The sequence below is a fragment of the Etheostoma spectabile genome, chromosome 3 (genome assembly GCF_008692095.1).
Source record: "Etheostoma spectabile isolate EspeVRDwgs_2016 chromosome 3, UIUC_Espe_1.0, whole genome shotgun sequence".
Classification (NCBI taxonomy): domain Eukaryota; kingdom Metazoa; phylum Chordata; class Actinopteri; order Perciformes; family Percidae; genus Etheostoma; species Etheostoma spectabile.
In genome coordinates, this window is record NC_045735.1 from 17,362,258 (window position 1) to 17,385,168 (window position 22,911).

At 40.0% G+C, this 22,911-nt stretch overlaps 1 long non-coding RNA gene across 1 annotated transcript; it reads right to left on the bottom strand.

The window, feature by feature from the left end:
* Window positions 1-772: 772 nt before the first annotated feature.
* Window positions 773-21,980, bottom strand: LOC116679751 (uncharacterized). Its single transcript, XR_004329512.1, has 3 exons — window positions 21,901-21,980; window positions 19,078-19,084; window positions 773-783 (listed from the first exon to the last, which is right to left on the bottom strand). It is a non-coding gene; the product is annotated as an uncharacterized LOC116679751 (long non-coding RNA).
* Window positions 21,981-22,911: the final 931 nt, after the last annotated feature.

Here is a 22,911-nt window from a genome sequence, read left to right on the forward strand (position 1 = left end):
CTTGATCGAGAAAGTTGAATCCCCAGCAGGTTTACAACATCTGAATTAACGAAGCAGATGTCAGTCAATCAGAGTCTAGTGTTGTACCTATTAGGCATAGAAGAATCCAGACTTTAAATCGTTAATGGAATATTTTGACATTTTAGGAAATGCGTGTATTCCAAAAAGCGCTCTAAGCAGATGTTGTTTTGGACAGAAGCTGTCGTTCTTCATGGAAGGACAGTCTCTGGAGGCCCATTCACTTTCTTACAGAGAGTTAGATGACAAGATTGAATATCTGTCCATTACTGTAAATATGAAACTGGTGCCAGGAGACAGTTAGTGCACAAAGACTGGAAACATAGGGAAATATGTCTAAAAAAAATATGCATGTCACCATCGCTTGCACAAAAACCAGAGTGAAAGTAAAGTCGTGGTCTCATGGGGGGTTATGGTTGGGTGCTGGAATACTTGATGAGTAGCAAATATTTCCCATAAAGCCAAACTACATCTTTCTGTAAAGCATTGTGAACAATAATTCATGAAAACATTTGCAGCACACACAATCCATCTGAATTATTTCTTTGTTTTTTTTTGTCTTTTCCCCTTTTGTGTGTGTGTGACTTTTAGCATTTAACAGGATTTAAGGTGACACTTACTCTGTGAGTGTGTGTGTGTGTGTGTTGGCTGCAGTGAAGAATGTGAGATTCAGCTGTTGGCCTCTCGCCCCCTGGCTCTGACCTTATGTGTCTCTGATCGCCGTCTGGCTCCATCTCATTATGCCGAACTCCCGATTGCTTCGCTCTTACAGTACCAGCAACAATTACTAAACAAAAAAAACTCCCGTGTGTCTCAAAAGAGACACTCACGTTGGTGATCAAGCTGATTCTCGTCTGCTGTCACTACTTAAGCTCCTGTTATCTCTCTTTACATGGTCGAGGTGCGTGGCTGTTGACCTGCTAACACACCTTGTCAGCAGATTACATTAGTCACAGGAGCCGGGCTTTTGTTTCCCTATTGTGTGTGCACATGTATGTGCAAGTGCATAGGACCTTCAGATAGCCAGGAGGACGAGGGAGTTTATTTATAGGTTGAGTGTCACAGCAGCGCAGGGCCAGCAGTAGCAAGTCATTTACATCCAATGCACCAGAGTGCGAAGGTAAGCATCTACCATCGCTGCAACATTTTGTTTTTGCTTTTTTTTTTTTTTAATGTTTCGGGAGCCTTGCCAGCAGAGGGAGCGCATACAGGGCCACCCTGCTTCTCTTCTGTCATGCTCTTAAATGGCGGTGTCACATTGTCTGAGAGCCCTGGAGGAGCCCTCACTCCTGCTGCATCTGATAAACCAACATAATATTATTTATAATGAGGCTGCTCAGTACAGCATGCTGTGGGACAAAAATCACAGTTCCTCTCAACGCATTTGACTTTTTTTTTCTCAGAATGTACATTTCTGCACTAAAGACAGTTTCCACCATAGAAGGAAAGTAGCTTTGAAGTGTTTTTGTTTTTTTGTTTTTTTACAATATTCCAATCTGCTTTCTGACGCTCTTCTTTACAGCTGTCAGGTATGGAAGCCCATTACTGCCAGAAAAAGATGACGAAGCAGTCACAATACATCTGAAAAGAAAAAAACTCATGGAAAGTCAAACACATGAAATGATCTCATATTTCTCATTTAGGAAATATTTTGTCTTCCTTCTTATCTTGTATTTCTTGCTATTTAATAATTGTATCTTTGTGTATGGAAGCCCATTAATGCCAGAAAAAGAAATAACTATTGATGACAAAGTAGTCACAATACATTTAAAAAGAAAAAACTCGTGGAAAGTCAAACATGTGAAATAATCTCATATTTCTGATTTAGGAAATATTTTATCTTACTTCTTATCTTATATTTCTTACTATAAAATAATTTCATCTTCTGTTATGGAAGCCCATTAATGCCAGAAAAATAAAAAAAAACTATTGAGAACAAATTAGTCACAATACATTTAAAAAGAAAAAAACTCATGGAAAGTCAAACAAATGAAATAATCTCATAATTCTGATGTAGGACGTATTTATTACTTTATGTTTCTTACTATTTAATTATTTTATCTTGTAATGTTCACTATTCATCTCATATATTTTTTACTTACTTAGTATGGCATCATTGGGACTTCTCATTGTACATTTCTGACTTATCATAACTTTACTTACCACAAGACTGTGACAGTTCTTCTGTTTTACAGTTCCACCTCACAGCACCAAAAACATCTTGATATTTCATATCATTTTTTTGGTTCATCATGTTTACAGCTGATGAACGCTCCATGCTCCTTTGTGTATTGATCAAAGTCACGATTGTGAGAAAACACGTCCTGAAACGTAAAAAAAAAAAAGAAAGAAATTATAACATGCTCGTCTTTCTGTTGAGAAAGACGAGCATGTTATAATTATGGTTGTCATAATTGGGCTGATATTGTATAGCCTGAACTTTAGTAATTCAAGTTTGGGTGTCTCATCTCGTAAATCTACTACCTCATCGTTTTGACTTCTTATCTCTTAATTATGACTTACTTTATCACACTTTTGACTTAGTGTGTTGAAATTGTCAGAATTTTAACTTTCGTGTTTTCATTTTGACTGTCCCTCATAAATTTTCAGTTTTTAATCTTGTAATTTTACTTTTATTTTGTCATTGTATTGCTTTAGCAAGCCCACATTTTAGCTTGAATCTCATAGTATTTGAAATTAGTAAATCAAATGTTGCAGTTCTTGCTCTTAATTTCAGCTTCTATCTCATAATTGTAATTTAAGATGACTATTTGTTTTTATCTTGATTGAATTTTCTTTTTCTTTCTTGTGGCAGAAATAGGCTTCCATACACAAGTTTAATAATACCAAGTCTTTTTTAATGCTTGTCTTATTATGATACAGTAAGCGTAAACAGCAATATCGAACACAATAAATCTTCATTTACGTATGTATGCATGCATATTCACAACTTTAAATGACTTTATCCATCATCAACGCTTTCTCACTTCTGTCAAGTCAGTGTGATCAGTCAACATCCTGCTATAATACATGTCTTCGTCATTTATATAATGATAATGTATGTCGTTTCAGACGGCTAGGCTTGCCATTGATAAAGAGTTCTGTGAGTTTTGGGAGAAAAGTGATTAAAATGTAACTTGTTTTGTGGGACTGTGAAACATGGAGATTGGACGAGATTAGCTTCACTTAAACAGCATCGTCAAATGGTTCTGATGCTTACAGCACAAGAAAGAGACGTCCCAGTCTCCAAATCTACAGCCACTAATTGCTCGGTATGAATAGATCCCTCATGTAATTGCCACTTGTGCCTGAGAGCCCATTTATCTATCCTGCAGCATTATATTACAGGCCTCTCCTCCATGTTTCTGTGAGGGAATACCAGAAGTGTTCTTCTGACGCGTTAAAGCAGAGAGGCTGAGGTTGTGTACCTGCCAAAATAACATTTTGTCCTCATGTTTGGTACTAATAACATGTACTATGTACTATGTGATGGTTTCTAATGTTAATGAAAGGTGTATTGAGAAGAGCGGAGGATCCTTTTTCAGATTGAAGTCAGCTTGTTTGCAGAGCAGCGTCTGTCGCCTGCGAGGCTCAGGGGAGTCCTCTGCTGGTCTGATGTCATCCCTGCACGTCTTCCCTGGGAGACTCAGGGCTGCACCAGGGCTGCTTGAGCAGTGGTAGGGAGAGTAGTGTACTACGTGTAATTAGACTAACTACACTTTGCAGTAGCATGCCGGTAGTTCAACTACTGTACATTCAAATTTGCATAGTGATTCAAGTAGTTCAATTACTTTTTTTTTTGCCATATCATGTGTTGATAACTACTGAAACAGCAAACCCTTTTGTGAATGTAATTGCACCCCCCCTTTTTCACCCCGACCGCTGTGAATACATGATGCCCAGGCAATGCAGCCACAGGTTGAGGTCTCAGGACGAGTACAGCAACACGGAACGTCAGCTCACTGTGGAAGGTAATTGGCCATAGGTTTTAATGTTTTAAACCAGATTTTTTGAATACATTCGGTGTCAGTCATAAGCATTGATTATTTTAAGTTTTTGATTTTTTTTTAGAAGTATTAAAGATTTTAAACCAAAGCTTAAGACTTACTTATTCACTGCTGCTTATGAGTCCTATGTGTTCAATTATTTTGAATTTCTTTGTTGTCTTTGTATAGGGGTATTTACTTTTTGCTGTTTTGATTTACATTTTTAATGTACTGTTTGTATCTTAATTGTATTCCTTGTGTAAAGCACTTTGATTGAAAGCGCCCTATAAATACATGTATTATTATAATTATTATTACAATTATTATTGCTATTTATCCATGCTATTTTTGAGGTTACCTCACTAACAGAGCTATTCTGCTTGGTGCAATACCCCTACCTAGACTCTAATTTCTTAAAGCAGGTGTCTGACTGACGTACACTACCAAAGCTGACATTCCATAGACCACACAGTCTATTTGGCGCTGTTGCCCTTTCCTATGAATAGTGGGGCATTTTATTTTTGTATGACCTGTGAACTGGGCAGTTCCCTAGCATGGACCACGCCACAACGATACGTTAGTTTAAAGATTTAATGAACATTATCAATGTGCAGATGAACATTATGAATGTGCAGACGTATGAATTAATGTTGATGTCGTCTGATGCCTGTGTCTGGGAGGATGCATGATGACCGGGTGAAGGAGACTCAGAGTGGGGATTCCGTCTCAGAACCAGTTTTGTGCCCGAACAGTTTACAGGCCCCCCAGAACGGTACCTGGAAGAGACAAGAGAGAGGTGCACACCAGATAAACAGGAAGGGATGAGAGAGAAGATGGGAGGATGAAGAGGAGGGAACGGGAGGGTGGGTCAAGCATTCAGACATAACGAGGCTGCTGCATGGCATGGTATACGTGGGTTTGTCTGGTGATTGGAGGCGTGTTTAGGCGTGGCCCTGCTCCCGAACCCAAGTCAACAAATTAACCAAATTTTTTGTAAAAAAAAAAAAAAAAAAGATAAAACAAATATCCTAATTGAGTGCCATTTGTTCACTGGCATGTCATTTTTGTTTTTTTTTTTATATTTTGTCATAGTTTTGAATCACACGTACTTTGTCAATTTGATCCTGTTTTTTTGACAACATAGTTTGAACTACTTTTTCCAAGAAGCTTTGGTTAACCGAACTACATTTCTGCCAATAGTGGCTAAGCTGTAGTTCATCTTCTTCCAGTGCGAAGCTATGCTTTCAAAACAGCTCCCCCAACACTGTGCACGAGTCAGCAGAAGTGCCAGCACTGATACAGGTTTTAAATTGAGTTTTAGCCTGTGGGTTGGCCACCGTGCTCGCACCAGATGTCAACTGTCTGCTCCATAAAATCCCGTCTAACAGTATCTAACGGTACAGAAGTTCAGGAGCAACTCTATCAACACACAACACTTGTTAGACAAAAACAAATGCATGAAAACAGAGTAGATACAGAAAATAGCAGGGCAGCAGCTATTTTAATTACCGATTTAATTAATAGATCTGGTCCATTTAATTTTAAAAAAATTGTGAGAAACAATTTTCCAGAAAAGCCCAAATTGGTGTATTCAAATTGCTTGTTTAGTCTGACCAACAATGCACCTCCAAAGGTATTCAGTGTAAAACCACACTCACACAGTTAGCGTAAACTCAAATTTTGCTTAAACCCACTGAACTTTATTTTAAATTGAAGTGGAGCTCCCAAATTTCTCAAACATACACCAAATCAATTAGGCTAAAATCTGTGAAAATGTATATTAAATGAGGAACAACGCATCTAGAATATTCCCATGAAGACATGGAGAGTTTACTAGATGCAATCATCACACAGATTCAATGAAAAGTTGGAACAAGCTGACGCCGAATATACTTAAGAAAGTGTCATACATTGTGGTAAAAAAGAATCCTTCAAACCTTAAAGCTTCTTCTGGATGAAAACAAAAGCAGGAAACGGGATGTAAATGCGTTAATATCTTAAAAGAAGACAGCAAAGATCCACATTTAGGACGCTGGAGCCTTTTAAATGCTTGGCTAAGTTTTCTGAGTCTATGGACCAAACAGTTCTGGTGCAACACATGTGTTGTGTATTTGTCTTTTTAGATATGCAATTAATGAAAGAAATACTTTTGGGTTCCTTAGTTTTCTGTGATATTAATCTCTTAAAGGTCCCATGACATGGTGCTTTTTGGATGCTTTTATATAGACCTTAGTGGTCCCCTAATACTGCTAATTCTAAAAGTTCCCTTTTTATTTTATATGACCTTAGTGGTCCCCTAAGTACTGGTTCATGACTTGAAGTTCTAGTCTTTTTTATAGACCTTAGTGGTCCCCTAATACGTATCTGAAGTCTCTTTTATATAGACCTTAGTGGTCCCCTAATACTGTATCTGAAGTCTCTTTTATAGAGACCTTAGTGGTCCCCTAATACTGTATCTGAAGTCTCTTATTATAGACCTTAGTGGTCCCCTAATACTGTATCTGAAGTCTCTTTCCCAAAATTCAGTATTGATTTAGAATTACAGCAAGTAGAGCCAGTCCCACAATGAACTTTCCTTAGTATGTGCCATTTCTGAGGCTGTAGCTTTTGAGGAGAAGAGGGGGGGGGGGGGGGCAAGGTGGAGGTTAGGGGTTTTCTTGACCCAACTGCCACTTTGCTCGTTTTAAAGCAATGGTGGCTCTCTCTCATGGGTGGGCTGAATTCTCTGGGCGGGCAAAGCAGAGAAAGGAGAGGTAACCTTGCCCCTTATGACCTCAGAAGGAACAAGATTCCAGATCGGCCCATCTGAGCTTTCATTTTCTCAAAGACAGAGCAGGATACCCAGGGATCGGTTTACACCTATCACCATTTCTAGCCACTGGGGGGCCACATGCAGGCTGGGGGAACTCATATTTATGTTTTAAAACCTTCTAAAGTGAAATTTTCATGCCATGGGACCTTTAAGTTGTCCGTCAGACAAAACGAGACATTCAAAGACGCCTCCTTGGACTCTGGGAAACTACAATAGATGTTTATAACAAAAGATTAATCATCCAATGGCTTGAAGGAGAAAATAATACACAATTAAAATGAATAGTTAGTGGTGACCCTACAGAATATTGTTGGTAATAAAGATGCCATTTGGTCAGAATTCTCTCTTATATCTCATGTATCTCTTCACTATCAATCAGTCTAAAGATTAGAAGAAGAAGAGTCTTCACAAAACAACAAATTAGCATTTGGGCCTCCTTACAGGTGCTGCTGTCCTGCTGCTAGAGCAACACGTGTGTTGCATCAATGTGTCATATCATGCAGGATTACATCAACTAAAACAGCAAATATCTTTTTTTTCATACAGTATGTATCAGATGTTTTTCATTATCTCTATCAGCTTGTTGTCATCTTCTTTTGAATGAAATTCATCATGAGGGGGGGCGAGCCAGAGCGCCCTCTGCTGTTATTAAAAAACCCAAGAAAGAGTCTGAGATATACAATGACATTGGCGAGACTCAGGGGTGAGTTCTCATATTTTAAACATCTTTACATGCTTCTTTTTGATATCTGTAAACCATAATCCACTGGCACTGTCTGCAGAAAAAAAGGTTTTGCCCACAGAGACCTGGGTTTAGTTTCAGCAGGGTGAGTCTCAGCTGTAGGGAAACATAGCACAAAATTCTTTTTTTATGGGCCCCTCCCCGCATCAACAGCTATTCATTCTAGCATCTATTTGGGCCCTCCTCACATGAGGATCCTGGGTACTCAGTCCCCTTTTTCTTCCCAGTCTGATGCCCCTGTGTTGGGAAATAAAAGTCCTCAGTCTGTATCAGCCCTTCTGTCGAGCTGAGCCACTAAAGCAGCCGCCATGTGCAGCACCATGTGGAGAGCATAAAACAGATGCAATGCTAGTGTGAGGCAAATTGGCAATTAAGAATTATAATCAGAATCACTACTGTTTTGCAGCCTCTGAAGACGGTGCAGAGTTACAGTTGATGATCTCGCTGAGTCACATTACACAGCGGAATGCGAGGATTGATTTTTTACTTCTGACTAAAAATAATGTAAAACATGCAGATTTGAACTCATGGAGAGTAGTTTAGAATGAGTGTTATTGCGCTGCATAGGCAGAATCTCATTATCTCTGTCTGAAGAAAAAAAACAAAAAAACATGACAAGGTCATCTTCATATTCCTTATGCTCTGCCCAAATCCAATCGCCACTGTGATGACAGTAAAGAGTGATAAATGACAGAAGGCCTATAGCACACAGTGCTCATATCACCAAATGCGTGGCATACATCCAGTCTTTCTCTCTTTCACACACACACACGCACACACACACGCACAAACAGCCTCTTATATCATTCACAGCTCTCTGCTGCGAGTCTTCCTGCTGCACAATCTGAGTGTGCCAGTGTGACTCCTACATTTTTAATGGAAAGGCAGGAAGGAAGCAGTCAATGTCCACAGCAAACTAATAGCTCCCATTTCACAGTGAGGACTCTTCAAAACTCGTGTCACCTACAAGCATTCTCATTTTCAGCACATTTTTGTGGAACAGAGGGAGGAATTCATTTAAAAGATATGCAAGTCAAATTTTGATTTTGTTCCAATTTACTTCACTGAGGACAGAAATGCTCCATGCCTTTGTTTGGCATTGTGAACTCTCTTATTTAAGTTTTCTTATAGTTTATAACTTGTGATGTGAGTAGGGGTCAACGTTTTTACATGCAGGATGAATTGCAAGTGTCAGGCCTGGCTGCTGTTTTCACCATGAGACGTGATTTATTGAAGATGTCACTGAAGTAATGGTTAGCTCAGATTTGGTGTAGGTGGATTTGAATGCTATTCATCCAAATGCCAACCTATGCAACTGCTCACAACCTAAAAAAAAACATTATTATGACATTTTGTTTATGCTTTTTCAAACGAAGGGGCAGCGTGGTAAGGGAAGTTTGTCAGAAAAGCACTTATCAGTAAAAAGCAGTCCCGTATCAGGAAACTTAAACTAGGCCAGCTCTGTTTCTCTGAAATGTACGAAATACAAGATGTGCAGCCAAAAATGATTTGGGAAGGGAAATTCTAATTTATATGCAAAGAATATGACACAGCATAAAAGAATAATTCAGACATTAAACTGTCCTGTGAATGAGATTTTGCAAGAATATGAAGAGCACTTCTGTCACCATATTTTCTCTGATGAGTGAGCATACATTCATTAGACTTCGTCTTAGCCCTAGCCCTTAGCAAAAAAGAGAATTGGGACAGCACTAGGTCTCTCGTGAATGTGCAAAACCTAGGGCAGTGATTCCCAAAGTGGGGGTCGGGACCCACAGGGGGGTCGCGAGCCAGAGAGGAGGGGTCGCAAGTTGATTTCCAGAAATAAAATAAAAATTAAAAACGATTAGAAATAGCATATGTTAGCCATGATTTTAACACAAAGTAAAACTGTTGTGTTATTTTGTGTTGTCAATATGCTCGTGTTTGGATACGCCTATAGTGCGTGCGTGGTTGCGCGCAATGTTTTTATACGTTTATAGTGGGGGGGGTCGCAAGTCACTTGCACCGTTACTTTGGGGGTCGTGGCCTGAAAGTTTTGGGAACCCCTGACCTAGGGGAAGGGGTAAGGGGTGGGGGTAAGATAGAGAAATGAGATTCAGCCTTAAACTCTTAATTCTTTGGTTTTCACATTAGCTGAAAAAACATATTTTCCTCTTTAAATATGAGCATCACAAACTGAAATTTGTTTCTGCTTATTTTAGCACTTTATTGAAAATGCTTGCACTGTTCAAAGCCATTACAGTACTCTGCTTCCACTGTAGCTGCACTGTAACATCAGAAGGAAACACTGCACTGTAGATGTGTTATGCCTTCATTCAGCCTGGTATCTTTGGTAATTTTAGCCATGCAAGCAACACTGTCAGATTAAAATATCTCAACAAATATTTTATGAACTGCCATGAAATGTTTTACACACATTTGTGCCTCCCTCAGGATGACTTGTTACAACTTTGGTAGTCGCGCTTTGCAAGGTCTGGCTAGTCCACACAGCATTCTGGGAAGGGGGAAAAAGTGCTCTTGTTTATTACATTTAATTCAAAAATTATATAAGGCAATGCAACTGTTTGTTTTTTTCATTCAAAATTATATAAGGCATTATTTATATACAGATTTTTCCAGACAACGATTGACGAAATTAATGGGAAACTTACTTCTGTGAACTAAGCTCTGGACTGTTGAGGTCTATAAAATAGACTCTGGACAGATAGTCTAGCTAGCTGTCTGGATTTACCCTGCAGAGACCTGAGGACCAGGTGTCCATAGTCCTCAGATTGGACAGATAGTCTAGCTAGCTGTCTGGATTTACCCTGCAGAGATCTGAGGACCAGGTAACCATAGTCCTCAGATTGGACAGATAGTCTGGCTAGCTGTCTGGATTTACCCTGCAGAGATCTGAGGACCAGGTAACCATAGTCCTCAGATTGGACAGATAGTCTAGCTAGCTGTCTGGATTTACCCTGCAGAGATCTGAGGACCAGCTAACCATAGTCCTCAGATTGGACAGATAGTCTAGCTAGCTGTCTGGATTTACCCCGCAGAGATCTGAGGACCAGGTAACCATAGTCCTCAGAGATCCACCTGAGTTTAAAATTCCACACAAAGAAAGCGGAAGGAAACAGACATGTGTAGAAATACATACATCTGGCGGAGTGTCCTGTGGCATCGGAGCAATCCTGGAAGTGGAACGTTGTGGATATACGTAGACTACAATTTTGGTGATAACTTGACTTTTCTATCTAGCGCCATCATTAGGTCAACAATTGAATGTGTTCAGTACTTTAGTGTATGATTAAATACTTTACATCAGCCTCAGCTGTGTTTTGCATTTAATGCTAATTAGCAAATATTAGCATGATAACATGTTTAAGGTGTGGAATATGGTAATTATACCTATACCTGCTTAGCGTCAGCATGTTAGCATTGTGAGCTTGTAAGCAATTAGCTTAAATCCCCACTTTGTCAAAGTATAGCTTCACAGAGCCAGTAGCATGGCTGTAGATTAATTTTATAAAGTACTACCCTCTGGAAATATGGTGCTTGTCAATAACGACCCAGGTTTGATTCCCTGCTGTGGCCTTTTCTAAGAGGACACTGCTTGTCCTCATGCTCTCACACGGATTTCCTCTGGGTGTTTCCTTCCTCTCTCCAAGCCATGCAGGTCTAAATAAGAATAGCAGAAGACTAAAGTTGCCAACAGGTGCTTAAACATGAGTGTGAATGATTGCCTGTCAATCTGAATTAGCCCTGTGAGGGACTGGTTCACGGTGGTTTTACCTGCAGCCCACCAACCCCTAAAAATAAAAAAGCAGGGACAGAACTATATTTTAAGTGACGTCCACTAGATGGCACAAACGATTCAATAAAGCTGAACGCTTTGCACTTTGTAGGAATACCAGTAATCCATCATGTTGCTGTCTCCAGATACTGTAACATACAGTGCAGCAAAGTGCAATGGGGAGGAAATGGTCTATACAAAGAGGTCCAGTCATACTATCTAGAATAGACCGTCAAGGCTAAGCTCATCTTCCACCAGCTGACAGCGAGATAACAGCATCTCCGGCAACTTTAACAATGAATACATTCAGGAAGGCTGCGGGGAGTGTTTTTCTTCATATAGATAGAGGCTGAAAGTGACACAAATCAGAGAGATACTGAAGGAATCTACCACAGACACCGTTCCAGTCTACTTTTTTGCAGCCGTTAGTCATGTACACACACACACACACGCATGAAAGGACAGGTGGTGAAGTGCATTGTAACATTTTTGCTGAATTCATTTTTGTAAAATATACCTGACCTACAAAAAAAATGTAGCTCATTGAATGGGTAACAGGAGTTAGGAAAGGCCCAGACATGCAATGTGTGCTGTTTCACATCGCTGCTTCTTTCACACTGGAGAAATCAATTAGTCACACACAGCAGTGACATCAAATAACTAATGTACAAGTGTCCAAGATATACATATTTTTCACGCAAAAAATATAGTCAGAAAAGGCATATTTTGATGAGAAATACAGACAGTTAGACGTTACGGTACAAACAGGACTTACAGCTTACTGTTTATGTCAGAAACATATGTTTTAATGTCAATACTACACACAGAACCTGCTCCAAAACATCCCAAACAGAAAAAAAAAATGTCTTCATGAGTGAGTCAATTGCACTTTCACTATTCAGGCTACAGGAATAAACAGATTCAGTGTAAATGCAGTGACAGTCCTGTGATGTCAGCTTTTTACATTGTTATTTCCAAAAAGATTGCTTTTGTAAATACATCCTAATTTAAAATTAAATAATATTATTTAAAAAAATGTAATTGCAATATCAACACTGTTACAGATGATTACAATAAAAACAATTAGGATGCCAGGGTAGCTCACCTGGTAGAAGACGTGCACATATAGAGGTTTACTCCTCTATGCAGTGCCCGGGGGTTTGACTCCAACCTGCAGCCCTTTGGTGCATGTCTCCCCCCCCCCCCCCCCTCTCCCCTTTCATGACTTCAGCTGTCCTGTAAAATAAAGGCCTAAAATGACCAGAAAAATTATCTTTAAAAAAATTGCCATACTTCCTCTTAAATACAAAGTTGTTACCCCCCTATTCCCTGAGATCTTTGTCACAGTATAGGCACCCAGTAGGCATTTCCTTAATAATCTTATAATACGCTAATACGCAGTAATCAGCAGTCTGTAACATAGAGCATTGCCGAAATACTCCGTTTTCCCTTACATTCATAGGTATTGTGCATGTTTCAGGTGCAGTGTAATCCAATAAAGGTTTCATGGCTTGTTATAGACTTAGACATATGGAGTAATATTTGACTTTCACATTGTGTTCAGTCAAACTCTTGAAAATCTGCCAGTAGAAGCAAAAGACGGCAGGTTCCACAATATGAAAGTAACATAAATAAGTCAGGAGTATGACAACACAGGACTTCCATATCTGTCTTCATGTGTTTGAATGAGAACTCATTGAGAATTCATGGTGTTTAATTGTGAACCTCATTACACGCAGAGGTGCAGCCAGTGCTCTCACAAAACCTGAAGCTTCAATATCATGTAATAAATCCATTATATTACATTAAAAATACAACACATCGACCCACCTGCATTAATATTTCACCTGACGACCCATTTATTTTGAGCCGAGCCGGGACCTCAGACTCACATTACAATGTAAAATCCCACAGCAGCAGCTGTTCTCTGCGTGACTTGTACCTGTGACTCTTGATTCTGCTCTGAATTCATTTATAACATATCAGGCAATGCATGATAATTGAGTTGACATTACATGTATATGGAACTAAGTGTATTTGAGAGGGATGTTTTCATTACGTTAATGTTTGCAAAGAAAATAAGATGCAATTTCTGCCTGTAAAAAATACTCAAATTTAAGCCCCTATTAACACAGATTGATCTGTTTACATGTTGGCCATTTTTTTCCTTCAAAAATCATTCTAGCAGAGCTTGTCCAAGTCTATGCCAGGCCTCCGAACAGGCAAATGAGAAGACACCCTATTCATTTTGATAAAATTCTGAGGATTTACAGTTGCAATCAGTATCACACATCTCAACAGAGCGTTTGAGCGTCTTTTATTTCATTGTTTTGGTTTTCTGGCAAACAACTTTACCGATTTGGTTCAAACTCACCGCTCTCATCAATAGTAATAGTATTAATAGTAATAGTATCAATAATATTGTTTCCAGCAGCAGCTAGTGTTCAAATAAAGTAAGAGACTCGCCGGAAGACTTGTTGAGTGGAGAATTTAGCAGCTGAGGAGTGAGATATTTTCCTCAGGAGTTGGTTGAAAGACACAAAAACAAAGCTAAAGGAGAGTGAATATTAGATATAAATTCGTCAGATGGACACAAACATGACTCTAAACAAATGATTATTATTTGTCACAAACCATCATGCAGTTCAATTCAATCTCTGCATTTAACCCATCCTACGTATTAGGAGCAGTGGACCCATACACATGCAGCACCTTAGGGATCAATGTCTCATATAAGACACTTTGACATGTGGCAGAGGAGCCTGGGATTGAACCACCAATCTTGTGGTTGAGGGGCCGACCCTGCACCCCCACAAGCTCGCCATATCAACTTAAAAGGTGATGATGTCATTGTTGATTTGACAGATTGTTTCAGGTGCCAACAAGCTGATCTGTCCCCCAAGTGGACAGACTCCATGGTGGTTTTAAATCCCTTTTCTCCATCTTTATCCTGTGTGTGTGTGTGTGTGTGTGTGTGTGTGTGTGTGTGTGTGTGTGGTGTGTGTGTGTGTGTGTGTGTGTGTGTATTTCCTTGAAAAACAACAACTCGTGCACACACACCAAACTATATTTTTGGACTGTGGAAAGAAACTGTAGAAAGCCCAAACCGCCTTTCAACTCAGCTAGTCTTAGCATAAAGGTATTTTATTTTTTAGTTTATTATAATTTTCTGCCTTGTTAAGCTAACTTTAAATCTGTAAAGTCATTGTTATGTGTCATGGTGGTGTTATGGCGGCTGGTTGTCAATTTCCACCTTTGTATTTATTTCACAGTAATACCAAAGAGCAGTCAGCTCCAGAACAAGGTAGACAAGGGGGGAACTGCATAGGATTTGTGTGTGTGTGTGTGTGTGTGTGTGGATTGCAATGTGATTACTTCATTAATTAGATTTCTGGAAATGTTTACCTTTACTCCACTAATTTTAATAATTAAAGTTTTTTTTACTACTTTTACTTTTAATAGTAGAAAAAGCCTACATTTAATATGATAAAAAAAATGTTCATACTTAGTACAGTAAATATCAAACCCTGACCCTAACCCAGCCTACATTAAGACTTTAAGTAATATTCTGTAAAAGACTGCAACACTGCTAATAAGGAACAGATAGAATAGAATATATTTACTGTCATTGTAAAAGATATAACAACACATTCTCACATTCATCTCGTAAAATACCGTGTTATCCTCCTGCTAGAGTTAGCACCCAATAGGCTCAAACAGGGCAACTTTTAAATGTGTTTTTAGCCTCTTAGCATGTTCAAAATGTCATTAAATGTGCCCCCCCCCATGTGAAGTGATTCCTTCTGAGGGATCACAGTGAATCTGACTGCTGGAGATGTGACAGAAATGTATGAAAGTTCTGCTAATTCAGGTGTGTTTGGTTCCTGTGTGGAGACCAGTTAGAAAGCTTAGGGACCGTCTATAAACTACAACACAGAAAAGAGATAAAACTAAAATATGTAGGCTATCAATTTAATGATTAAATAAGGTAGTGTCTCCAAACTTACCTCAATTTTAACTTGTCTCCTGATAGGTGTACTAGAGCACTTACTTTAAAAAATAAACACATGCTTATTTTTGAAACGTTTTTTGTGTCCCTTTTCTGTGTTGTAGTTTGTAGACGGTCCCTAAACTCTTTAACTGCTGACAGCTGAATTATCACAACTCCCATGCATTTCTGTCACATCTCCAGCAGTCAGATTCACTGTGTTCCCTCAGAAGGAATCACTTCACATGGGGGGGGGGGACTTTTAATGACATTCTGAACATGTTTAGAGGCTAAAAACACATTTAAAACTTGCCCTGTTGAAGCCTGTTGAGAGCTAACTCTAGCAGGAGGATAACACGGTGTAGGCAGCACTGATTGGTTAGTTTTTCTCTCTACTGACAGACCTGATTGGTTAGTTCTTCCCACTACTGACAGACCTCCACATTTACACACAACAGAGCTACAGGTTAGAATTGACCGGAATGCTCCTTTAAGGTTTAGTTTCCAGGGGGCGTTACCGAGCAACAGACAGGCAGGTGATAAGCTCCTACACACTAGACTGGGTGAGCAGGAGAAGGAGCGGCACGCGCTCAAGGCAGCACGAGCCAGCCGGGTCACATTCAACACAGAAAGGGATGAAGAAGAAAGCGTGACCGCCGGTTCCCTTCCACGATGACAGCGGCTGTTTGTTGGCGGGATGGGGAGAGGAGAGGAAGCTTTACTGGCAGACGTCGCCTCGCTGGTTTGCGCTGCGGACACTTAATTGCTACAATCGAAGACAATTAAGCAGCAGTTAGGGCGCGAAGGCAGAGTGTTCGGTGTCAACTTTCGAGAAGCTCTCCGCGTGCTGGGGCAGCCGGTGGATGTTGCGCCATGGAGATAAAGACAAGACTTCGTGCCATGCTGATGTTCTTATGGATTTTTCAAGGTAAGTCAATTAATTCACTCGACAAGCACTAAGCCGCGTGCCGCTGCACGTGGCAGCCTGTCCGGTCCTGTGGCCGTTTTGTTAGCATCGGGCAAAGTGAAACAACATAGCCTAGCTGATACTCTTCCTGTCATCAAACTTCCTACTTTTTAATACCAATTAGTAAGCCATAAACGACACCATTGGGCTTTTGACCAACTTATTCCATACAGGAACAGGCTTGTGTGAGTTTCAAGGGTTTAAATTGAGATGAATTTAGTGAGTGAAGAAAAATACAATAAAGAAAATACAGTTTGTAATGTAGCTGTATGACCTTTTGACACGTCTGCAATAAAAGGGTCAAATCCCGAGTGGCTGTGAATGCATCACTCAGAATCACACTATCGGCGCTTAGAGCAGCTATTAGCCTGCTTAGATGCCAATTATGTGTCAGTCTGAACCCCCCCCCCCATTCTCCTAAGTTCACATCTGGTGACCTCCTCTAATTTAAAATCCAAATGCAGGAACAAGCACGCTGACAGTTCATGAAATATGTAATTTTGATCGCTGTGGCTTGTTTTTTTTATTTTATTTTTTACCAGAGGTCCCCTTTTTTAAGCCCACAGCAGAGTACTTTTCATCTTAAGAGGGCATAATGTTGTTGCATGGTTGAATGCTCTGAAATGAATTGAAGTTGTGGTTATTGTCCCTTGTGAGGTTGGAAATAACATACAAGCACAAGTCTACCTGAGAGGAGGATGCCATTTAAACAAAGTCTGGAGAAGACATCAGAACTGACATTTTGGGTCACAGGCTTACTGGCTCTTTACTGGTAGGCTAAAGTTGCATGTGATGTGATTTAACAAGATTTGGCAGAGTAAATCATGAATAATGCCACAAATTTACACCAAATGTTAAACAAAATGCACCTTTTTGCTTTTAGTCAACAGTATTTGGATATAGATGATTGTCACATTTGTGTTTGGACTGTAAACATTTAATTTGGTGCTAAAACTGAGAGCAATCAGGAGGCTATTACTGTGCATAATCACAAACAATATGCATGTGTTAAATACTCAATAACAGATATTCTGCATCATTCAGAACTCAAATAAACCCTTTAGGCTCTTCTCACTTGGCCAACTTTGCTCTTGTGAACTGTGCTGCAGAATCCCTTCTTCCCAGATGTTGGCTTTCCTCCAGTGTGGAAATCAGAGTTGGTTACAGTTTGTGTCTTTTATGTCAGGATTTGTTTGGTTCAAACTCAGGTTTCACTGAGGAGCGGCATTGTAAAAGACAGAGGACATCATATCCATCTTTTAACTCGCTTCTGAGTGCTGAAATTACTTAGAAAGTGTGCATGACGCTCTTTTTACAATGCAGAGGACATCTGGCTCAAAATCAGTGTTTGTTGTTTTTGTTTGTTGGGCTTCTGCATGGAAACCACTGGTGTGACATTGCATCTGCCGTCCATTGATTTGATGCAACTGCTAAATGGAATGATTAAAAATGTACTCAGTTTGCGGCTCACTGACTAGCAACTTTGGTCTCTTTGTGTTCTGATGATCGAATAGATTTTTTTTTTTTTTTTTTTAAATTTGCATGATGGATTTATTTTCACATTTCTGATTGCAGCTAAGCCTTTTATAAAAAATAAGTAAAAAAACACACACACACACACACTCCTGCCTGTCAGTAACGTCATAATTAGTGGGTCAAGAAACTGAAGCACAAGAATGGATTGTATGTCTGTCCAACTTCACATGAGTGTAGTAGACCCAGCTGGTATCGATAAACGGAGCAGTTCATTGGCTTTACATGACAAGACCCATAGCTAATTGTCTACTGAAGGCTAAAATAAATCACTTAATACTTAGCAGCCAGCAGGATCCTTTCATTTTTGATGATCTAAGACAGATGGAAAAACCTATTTTCAAGACTGACAGCAATGCATCTGAATAAACCGCATTCTATTTGTACCACACACAGGCTACACCCGTGGCCCATCAGATAGCTCAAACTGGCCTGAGGACAGTGAGAAGGTGACTCGGCTTCCACCAGTCTGAATGTAGAGTTATTTAGCATGCCAACTTCACCCCCCACTTGTAAAAATGCCTTTCTCTTCAGCCTGGCTATTAAAATATTGTCATCAGCTGATTGTGTTCAGTGACGGCTGGTTTGTAATGAGACGGGAGCCACTTGGCTCTGGTGTAAGATAATGTTTGCGAGCTAGTTATATTCCTTTTCACAGAATAACTCAGAGCTTAGAGCATTTCTGATTATGTATCGCACGATTAACTAAACAAAAAAAATGGTTGGTCGTCATCCAGAGTTGAAACAAACAGCATTCCCGGCAGGGAGCTGCATGAGAATGAACTGTTAGTGCAAAGCTTCTCATTAACCAGCCTCGGCAGCTACCAGAGTCGGGCAATAAAGAGTCTTAGTCATCTAGAGATCTGGGAGGTATCTGAAAGGACACAAGTCAAAGACAGAAACAGGTCAGTCAAACTGCCTTTTGAGTTTGTGCTTTTAGAAACCAAATTTTGTGTGTAATAGTGGGTAGAGTCTATTTGGAAGAAGTTTTAGTTGGAAAAGAAATTGTAATTTTACAATCTTATCACAAGGTGCATGGGTGATAAGATGGGCCTTCATTAGCAGATGGAAGTTTACACACACACATACACCCTTGTCCATGTCACAATCTGTAGTAATACAGAACAATGCCTCTCCTCAGTCAATCCAGCTGCAGTTTCCAAACTGCTTCTCTCTGACCTTCCTGCTCCCCTAGCATTAGCACTGCTACCTCTACTCTCCACAACCGTCTTTCAGAAGCTGGATTAACTCACTCATTCACTAATATACGACTCATTGTTTAAGAGGAGAAGCTGAAATGTTGATCAATGCTTTAGCGAACATCTTGAGGAGTAGTTAGATTACTGCATTGCCAGACCTTCCTCAACAGTGCTGCAGAGGAGGTTCTGGCTGGTCCACAAAACGTTTCAGGATAGGAGAAAAATGGGCTCTGGTTTACTGGCATTTTTTTAAACCAATCACAATTGTTTTGGACGGTGCTAAACATGCGTCTGAAGTAGCCTCGGGAAAGAACTTGTCTTGGAACGTTTAAAGGTTGTTTTAGTCGTCAACAGAAAACTCCGATTGGTCAGATAGTCTGGATTTACCCTGCAGAGATCTGAGGAAAAATGAACCATAGTCCTCAGTTTAAAATGACAACATAAAGACTCCAAGTCAACGGATATTCGCCCTAAATGAATATCTGGATCCAGGAAGTGGAAAATCTTGGATATAGACTAATTGAGATTGACTGCTGACAAAGGCTAATCCTTGCTCATTCCTTCCGATGGCAACATGAAAGAGTCGACTGAAAAGAACCATTCACGTTTCATCCACAGCTGTGGTGCGTTTACATGTAATCCGTTACACCGGTGTTACGGTTTAACTGGTGGGGAAATGTCTTTACTGTGGCATCCCTACAAAATATTAGCTTGCAGTTGTATATATGTTGCATACTGCCTGAATGTTGTAGTCTGTTCCAGCTGTTTTGTTGCTGCTTCCTGTCTAACTCTCAGGGAATTAAGTCCCTAATCTGTACTAGATGCAAGATGCTTCTTAATAACAACCGTGCAACAGGCTTAACTTAGAAGAGAAGTTAAATTTTGGGTGGTGGTGGAGACTGTTTTACTAGTACAGACCTACTGTATCTCCAGATAGCTGGACCGTGGTCTGGCTCCACTGCCTGTCTGTTCTGGGATAGGGGGAAAACAGTCTGGCTTGTTTGTATTTCTTTACCCCCTCATACCCCTGTATTCCCCTGTTTCCACTCAGCCTACTTTCTCAAAGACTGAAATATCGGAAACAAGTCATCTTCAAAATATAAATAAAGGCAAACAAGTCAGCAGTCTTTCTCCCTCGTCACCTGAACAGTCTGCTGCTGAGAAAACATCCTGACGTACAGTACATCTTCTGAGTCACTTCATTGAGCTGAATTTATCTTCTCTGACTGGTAAATTGCCACCAGTTTCCTGAACGGTTACATTTGCAACAATGACGCTAGTGTGTGGGAGCCTAATTGATCCGGTCCACAAAAAGAACCCTGCAGAGGGCACAGAGGCAGAAGGAGCCGGTGCTGCTACCTTAAAGATGTAAAAATAGGTCAAATGAAATGGCTCATGCTTGCCGCCACAAAGAGGATGGCAGTGCACAGATCTACACACATGGCGGTTGCTGCCTGATCAACTTCATTCTACACCGAGTGACAGTCCCAGTAGGGCAGGATGACAGGTGTTGATTGGAGCTTACCAGCTCATTGAGCTAATGTGACTTTGGGGTTAGGATCATCAGGTGATTAAAACAATCTGAATTGTGCCAGTTAACGTTTAAGGATGTGTGATCATCTTAACGCTGACACAGTACACATTTTTACTATGTTATATAAACTCTAGGGCTGTACCTGACTCAGTTTTGTCAGTCGAATCGGATTTGGCTTGTCAACAAAATATTCTAGTCGTTCCTTTTTTCATATAGAGTATCAAGCAACGCTGTATTAAACTGCCAGTTTTGTGAACGGTGTTTGGCGGCTGCAGGACGTTCAGAGTGACAAAGACGTTCAGGTAATGGTGTTAACAAGTCAGTTATCCCTCAGAGCTGATGCATGCTAACTAATGTAGCCAAATGCTAGTTTCACTTCTGTTTTTTTTTTTGGGCGGCTGTGGCTCAGTGGTAGAGCGGTTGCCTGCCAATCGGAAGGTTGGTGGTTCGATCCCCGCCCCTGCAGTCATTGTCGAAGTGTCCTTGGGCAAGACACTGAACCCCGAGTTGCCCCCGGTGCTGCGCATCGGAGTGTGAATGTGTGTGAATGTTTATCTGATGAGCAGGTGGCACCTTGTACGGCAGCCCCTGCCACAGTGTATGAATGTGTGTGAATGGTGAATGTTTCCTGTAGATGTAAAAGCGCTTTGAGCAGTTGTTAAGACTGGAAAAGCGCTATATAAATACAGCACATTTACATTTACATTTTTACCCTTAACAATAAAAGCCCAGCTTAACTTGACTCAGCATTTCGCTTAGAGGCAACACAATATACAATAAAAGATAAAAAGACTATCTTATTAAATAGAAAATTCACCACTTCTGAGCAGGAGGCAGTTAACGTCAGCCAGTTTACGCTAGAAGAAAATTGGTGCTGGTCATGTGACCTGTAAGGTTTCATTTTAATGGTCAAATAGAAAGTGTTTTTGCGCTTAACAATTGATAGACAGGCTGTATGAAGTATATCATCAAGGGATGTAGCTTTATACTATTTATAATGAAATGGAGGTTGCTTGCTACAGGCAGAGAAGATAAAAGAAACAAATCAATGCACATAATTGTACCAATCGGAATTAAAATATCTTCACTAGGCTGAGGAAATAAAACTACAGCACAGACAAACTGGCTCAGAACATTATCAAGTGCTGACTTGAATCAAAATAGTTAACAAGTGTCTCTCCAACTCGCGATGTGCATACGCCTGTTTTTTATCTTTTCTTTTTTTTTTATTGAGAAAGGAACTAAATTAACATTACACGCCACAGGTTTAGCCCTTTCTTTCTTTGTTTTTCCAACCCCCTTATCACACACACACACAATGTAAAACTTTCTAAAACTAAAACCATAAGACTGGCCGCCGCTTGGTGTTATAAAGTAGTTCACAATATTTCCCTGTTTTGCCAGGGTTTAGGCTTTCACTTTCCCGCTTCCTTGCTGCGGTTTGTAACTCCTGGGTAGTCATCTGCAGTCAATCAGAGCGAGACCGCGACATGTACTGTAGTTCTTTATTGCATCGCTACAATCTAGTCATTTCTAAATGATAAAATATAATTGTTCATTGTTTTGGACATCATTACAGTTATTGTTAATAGAAACGGAACGAAAGATATGAAAATCCCTGTAACCTACTGTATATAAACACTTCAAATTCAAACACCGGTCATTCTGACTGGAGACAATTAGAATTTTCAGTCCTTACCTTTTTTATTTATTTATTTTTTTCTTCGGTCAATGATGGATAATTATCGGACAGCGGAAACTCAGGTCTGACTGATTCGAATATTTGACTTTCAGGGGGCAGCCCTTAAAAATCTGCTAAGATTTGACAGTGAATTAGGCTGCGATTGAGGGGACAGTCTTGCTCATCCTCCTGCACTTCTCATTACCATAACAGCAAAACATATAAAAATTTAAATTTGCACCTTTTATCTGATGTACATTAAATGAACTGTCCCGGTTCCGCCCACATCAAGCAGAAAAATGTGGCATAACGGTTATGTTCACACAAACTCATCAGCATTTTTCTTGCTGAATGGCTCACTTTGATGTTCAGCGCTGTGCTGCATTAGTGATCTGCCATCCACAGCACACTGGAAAAGTCCAATAGCACTCACAGTCACGCTTATTCAGAGAGACCTTTATAAAGCAGTAACTCAAACTCTGATAACAGAGGGAATGTGGATAATCCAGAAGAAGGGTTAACCCTAACCCTAACCCTATCATGTTAAAAAAGCTAATAACGGCAGGGCAATGAAAGACACGCAAGTTAATGGAGACAAGACATACAGTATCTCTAACAGTAGTGCGTGTGTGCGTGTGTGTGTGTGCACACTGCGGGGTCTTAAAATAGCAAC